This window comes from Punica granatum, chromosome 1 (genome assembly GCF_007655135.1).
Source record: "Punica granatum isolate Tunisia-2019 chromosome 1, ASM765513v2, whole genome shotgun sequence".
NCBI classification, from domain to species: Eukaryota; Viridiplantae; Streptophyta; class Magnoliopsida; order Myrtales; family Lythraceae; genus Punica; species Punica granatum.
This window is the reverse complement of record NC_045127.1, coordinates 16,672,595-16,678,938: the sequence shown is the minus strand read 5'-3', so window position 1 is coordinate 16,678,938 and position 6,344 is coordinate 16,672,595. Positions and strand designations below refer to the sequence as shown.

The following is a 6,344-nucleotide window of genomic DNA, read 5'->3' as shown; positions in this document are numbered from 1 at the left end:
ACCATAACGGACAAAAAACCTTTCGGCGAGCGTGCCCAACATAAAGCAGCAATCTGTCACTATTTGTGACAAAAAAGGCACTGTAGCTACAGTATTTTCCCACTGGGCTAGACAGTACCCCGCAAATGAGTGCACAGTCAAAAGCTGCACAGCGACAAGGCATCTTCCATCGCCTATAAGAGTGGTCTTCCTCCAGCATCGAGGACAAAACACTTCCACCGATAATACTTTCTTTCCTTCTTCTTCTTCTCATATGTAAACATCCGGCTCTCATAACCCGGATCCTCTACCTCCCATTCTGTGTGTAAGTTCTAGTGTACGCATGGGTTGAGTTCTTTCAAGGCTCTTCCCCTTTTTCTTTTCTTCACTCATGTTTTTTTTTGTTTTCTTGAACATCATGTACTCCCTTCAGCCCATCAAGGGCTAAATTTCTAAATAAATCTTCCATGTTGATCATCTATTTATGTTGATATTCCCTTATATCAGAATCTTGTTCTTTAAGTACCCTATGGTTATCCCTCAGTCGAGATCTTGGGTGTAAATGGCACATATATATATATATTAATTACGCAAAGATGATTGAGGTTTTACCACATCTTTATTATGGTTTGCACTTGCAGTACATATGGATATAATCATAAGGAGAAAGAAGGAAAAGAATAAAAGGAGAAGAAAAAATGCAAAAGAATATTAGGTAATCATTTTCATCTTTAATCACAATAATATTCTTTGTTCGAGTATACATCTAAGGCGTTCTCAGAAAGTCTAAAGCATTGAGTATAATACACAAATAGATGACGCCAAGTCACGAAGCGACTGCTCTCATCCATTAAGCCAGTGAAGCCCTGCGCCTACTGTCCTTTCAAGCTCTGCCCGAGCATTTGCTGGTTGTTGTCCTAGCCTATATCTCGCCACAAGCTTATGTCTGCAAATTCTTAGTTAAGGTACTGCCCTGAATAAAACCTTGGCTGTTATAAAACAATTTTTTTTTTTAAATGCAAGGACATCCTATATTTTCACCACAAGCAGTGCTACAACGACCAGTATCGCCAGAATATACAAGAGGAATTGATGGGCATGGCACAACAGATATCTAATGATAATGTAAAGCGGATGCCAATTCACGAATATGCTTAAGCAGAACATAGCAGCAATAACTATCAATAGCAGAAACAAATGCAAGCAGACGTCAGTTTGCTGGCTTCCACACCGAATTAGCATTCTGCACATATCCATACAAGCAACTAGCATGAGGGAAGTCAGAGGTAATTTGGAATGAAAGATAACAAACGAGTGTCCGAGAATATCGAATATATCAGGGAAGCATAAAATCCATGGAGTTTCAATCAGAGGTGTTTAATCCTTAAATTTTCTGTCAATCAAGTAAACATGCAAATTCAAGGACAATAACTGTACTATTATGATGGAACCTGACCAACATCGGATCCATCAGATACTTACCTTCTCGTATAGGTCACCTGATTGTGATTCTTCATCTCGTAGGTTTTCGAACTATCCATCCATCCTCATAGGATCTATATATAAACTACTTCGACATCACAATATCATCTAAGTTTTGATGCTACTACATGTCTTGCAGTTGGGCATACAGTAATAACTGTCACCAAGTAAAGTTCAATCAGCTGAGGAGGAGAGAAGTCACAGCATGTGATTGAGAACAATAAACTTAACAGGAGCTTGACGAGTTGTATGAGAAAATTATGAAGTGCAAGAACATCCTATATTTTCACCACAGTCTGTGCGCTACAACGACCAGTATTTGCCAGGAATACATAGAAGGAATTGAAAGGCGTAACATATATCTGCCCCTTCAAAGATACTGTAATGCCGCTCCACAGATATGCTTAAGCTCAATATAGCAGCAATCAATATCAAAAGCAGAAACAAATACAAGCAGACATCAGTTTGCTGGCTTCCAAACCGAATTAGCATTCTGCCCATATCCATAGAAGCAACTAATGTGAATTCTAGAGGTAATTGAGGAATGACAGATAACAAATGAGTGTCCGCGAATATCTAGCTTGAGAAAATGGCAATAAATCAAGGATGCATAAAATCCATGGAGTTTCAATCAGAGGTAGTTAATCCTTAAACATGCAAATTCTAGGACAGAACCACAATATTTATAATGGGACCTGACTAACATCTGATCAATCAGGCATAATGCCTTTTAGTATAGGGGGAGGTCACCTAACCGTGACTCTTCATCTCCTAGGTTTTTAAACCATCCATCCATCCTCACAGGATCTACATATAAACTACTTCAATATCACAACGTGATCTAGGTTTCATGCCTCACATGTCCAATCTATTTAGCCAGAGTATGCTACTACATGAGTCGGCCTTAGAGCAATAACTGGCATTAAGTAAAGTTCAATTAGCTGCGGAGAGAAGTTGACAGCATGTGATCGAGAATAATAAACTAAGACTCGCATTTCACTGGGTTCCTGCCAATTCTCAACTGGCATTGCGTAATGACCTGCTCTAAAATATGAATATACATGTATTATATACAATGATGAATGAGCAAATGATGAAAGAAAAATCATACCTCGATATGGCAGTGATATTGATGAACAAAACAAATAATACCACCGAAATGGAAAAAGTTAAAAACCACTTTTGTTCCCGACCTCTACTAACAGCCAGGAACTGGGTTGCCAACTGTCATGTAAATCGTAACTAATGAAGAAAATAGCTAGTTATTCAATTAACTGAAGCTCATGCTTCTGACTTTAAATTCTTTTGCAGATGGCATTGAAATTCTCAGCAGCATAAGAACCAACATTCAGTCTCTTCTTTTTCCTTCTTTTTTTGTTTAAAGGGGAGAATCCAAAAGAATCCGGCATTTTACACACACAATATGGTTTACGAATGTTTCTCGGGGCAGAGATATATAGAATCAATATCTCTATCTTTCAAATCAATTCCATAATTAGAATGTGAATGGAGAAGTATATTATGAAATTCCACAGATAAGTAAGCCGTCAAACTGAAGTTTTTCAATTAATCCATAGAAATTCGGTTTCATGTACACAGAACGAATCACACTTGAAAGAACTCATCTAGCAAAGGCAGATACTCTGGTTTACCTATCATGGAGAAAAAGAAAAGAAGGAGACAGTTACCCTCTCAGCGTCAAATACTCATTGTTGACTTCATAACATGATTATGGACCTAGAAAGAAAGGTTCTGATTCCATTTAAATGAAACTATCCAAATCATGTATCAAGTCTCCAAACGTTGAACACCATTGAAAAGACTATGGCATTTCAGTGAGTTTATTGAAAAGTTTCCATTTTGACCAAATATCAGCAGCATGATGATTATCCTTTCAGTGTCAAGCACATATTCTTGCTATTACTATCAAAGCATGATCACGAAACTTCAAAAGATGCATTGCTTCCTTGTAACAGTACCTGTAACGATGAACCCCCTTTGAAAGATTTTATACTTTTCAACCAGAACACCAAAAGGTTCTGATTTTGACCAAACATCACCATCAGCCAGAAGGAAATGATGCTTAAGAACACTAATTACGCAGTGAACTAAACTCAGTGACTGCTGAAAATGGCTTTGCAGGAGCAAGTTAAAGGTGAGCTTTTCCTCAGAGAAACACGGAGGGAGAAGGTGAATCTAAATGGAACGTTTGATGCTGCTTAAGGGGGACTTTATTATTATGCAAAAGAGCAGATTATTAACAGCGGACTCTCTATATTCTGCGAAAAGCTGCATACAATTGAAAGTACAAGTGTATTCCAAAAGAGCATAATCATTATCAGCGGACGCTCTACATACTATAAGCAGATACACATCATTACAAACTTTCCTTAGAATTTGTTCAACTAGTAAAGATTTAGTACAGGGCGAGATTTATTACCATGAGTAAAACAGGTAATGTTAGTGACTGAGCACATACCATGTTTACAACAGCAGACAAAACCCTAAAGTCCTGCTGTTCCAACCAACCGTGGTTGTAAATGCAATGCAATGTGCAGAGAGTCAGTAAAAGCAATCAATTCCCTCGGGTCAAAGCAGCTCAAACACTGATTTTGTCTACCGAAAAAGAGTATGCTTCCCTCAATCAATTTCAACTTCTGTCACAGTTATCCCTCCCAGTCTCCCCGATCAATAGTATGGGATAATAAGATAATGCAAAAATACTAACTAGGACAGAAGATGCAGCAGCACTACAAACAGATACCAGCAGAAGCTAGCTAGTTAACCACCAATATTACACAAACCAATCCTAGCCTCCTAAAAGCTTGTTGCAAAATTTTACGTTGCCTTCCTATCCTAAACCCTGATTTCTGCTATTGTGAACTAGATCGATTAGAGACCGACTCCCAAAAAAAAAAAAGGGCAGTGATACTGCATTCCTCTACTTGTTTACTATCAAGTTCCAACGTGAAGAAGATTCGAATCCTGGAATTGATTGATCTTCCTGAAGCAGCAATACAATACCATCCGAAAATTGAGGAAAAAGAAAGAGAGAGATGCAGAGAGCCCTGGTTTAGTTACTTAGCATGGTGAGTAGGTGATCGTCTCTTCTTGCTGCCGCACGCAACACTGGAGATGAGAGACGAGAGATGGTGGCAGAAGTTAACTTGTTTCACATTTATCGCCTTCGTAACTCCCTGCTCAAGCATAGAAATCGAACAAAAAGAAATTCTAAATTTAAGAAAGAGCAATCAACATAAGTATAAGACTGAAAAACAATCAGGTTTTTCAAAACCTACGTTGAGTGGAAAAAATGGGAATGCTATAGTTGCTCATGGGGCTTCCCGCGTGAGCCCTTTCGTTTGGCAAGGTGCTGCTCGGGGGAGGGGAGAGCTCCGGCCGGAGGTGTGTTTCCTGCACTCCTTGCTCTTGTAGTAGGTCCTCTTTGTCTTGGGTACGTTCACCTGCGTTGCATTACCCACTTAACCGCGAAAGCCAGCGATAACCACTTCATTATCATTACATTATGCATATTAAAACCACCTGATTGATCTCATATGTATGGACATAAAAAAAGAAACCAAAGAAGACAAGGAGCATGGTCATGCATGCGGCACAATTCCTCAACGATTCCATACTTTCTACGCTAAAGCATCCTACTCCTAAAATCCTGCTGCTCTAACTATCGGTTGGTTGTAAATGCAATGGAATGTGCAGAGGGTCAGTAAAAGCAAGCGATTCCCTGGTTCACAAAGAGCAGCTCAAACGTGTAATCCATCCACCCACTGAATTCGTCTCCCCAAAAAACTGTATGCTTCCCTACCTCAATCAATTTCCAATCTCTCTCACGTCACAGTTTTCCCTCCGGTATCCAATAGCTGTGAGCGGTTCACTAACGCATTGACATTAAAATGCGGACTTTCTTTTCTCGCTCCGCCTTCTTAGCACTCGGTTTGTTCTTTAGATTTTTCAGCTCATCCATGAACTCCTTCTCCACAGATTCAATGTGGTTCAGTATCTTCTGGGCAGTAGGGATGTCAGAGCAGTCGTTTTCAACGATCTTGGTAGTTATGTCAACCAGAATCTTTCTGACTCTGCGGACAGAAGCTGACGGGCTGCTGGTTGTGGCTAGAGAAGGCTTGGGCTTGGGGTTGTGCTTGATGGGAGTACCTGAGAGCGATAGAAAGGGATTCGGAGCTCTTGGCCCCGGTTGCGATAGTGGCCTATCAGTTTCCCGATCCTCGGTCTCTCCAAGGCGGAGGTGAGCTCTTCTCCCTTCGATTGCCTGGAAGAAAGGAGGGTCAGCACACCCATTAAAATATATACATTCATACATACATACATACATGTAGCTAGAAATTATAAAAACAGAGAGTGAATAGACAGACAGACAGACAAATTCAGTTTCCTCCTCTATCTAATCTAATCTAATATGCATTGGCAAATTAACATCGCCTTCCGACCCTATGCCCTGATTTCTAACTTCCATCAATCAATAGATGGCATGGAATAATAATAATAATAATCATAAGATTATTACACAAATACATGTCTAGGACAGAAGATTCAGCAGTACAAAATATACATGTTTATTATCAAGATTTCAATGCGAAGATGATTCGGATCCCGGAAACGATTGCTATAAGCTTACCATGGAGAGTAGGTGATCGTTTCGAATTGCCTTTGCCGCACGCTACAAGGGGAGGGAGAGGAGAGGACTGGGACTGGGACTGGGAGACACAGAGACTGAGACTGGGACTCAACGCTAGAGGCAGAGCTTCAAACCCCAAATTCGCGATATGCACTGCAGATTTTGGACAACGGTCTGATTGAATTTTGAAATCTCAGGTGAGGTGAGCTGAGGGGAGGAGAGGCGACGATGA

At 40.0% G+C, this 6,344-nt stretch overlaps 1 long non-coding RNA gene across 1 annotated transcript; it reads right to left on the bottom strand.

Annotated features, from left to right (window-relative positions):
- Window positions 1-688: 688 nt before the first annotated feature.
- LOC116187928 lies at window positions 689-6,344 on the bottom strand. The gene is made up of 4 exons (XR_004152146.1): window positions 6,113-6,344; window positions 5,285-5,746; window positions 4,761-4,925; window positions 689-4,658 (listed from the first exon to the last, which is right to left on the bottom strand). It is a non-coding gene; the product is annotated as an uncharacterized LOC116187928 (long non-coding RNA).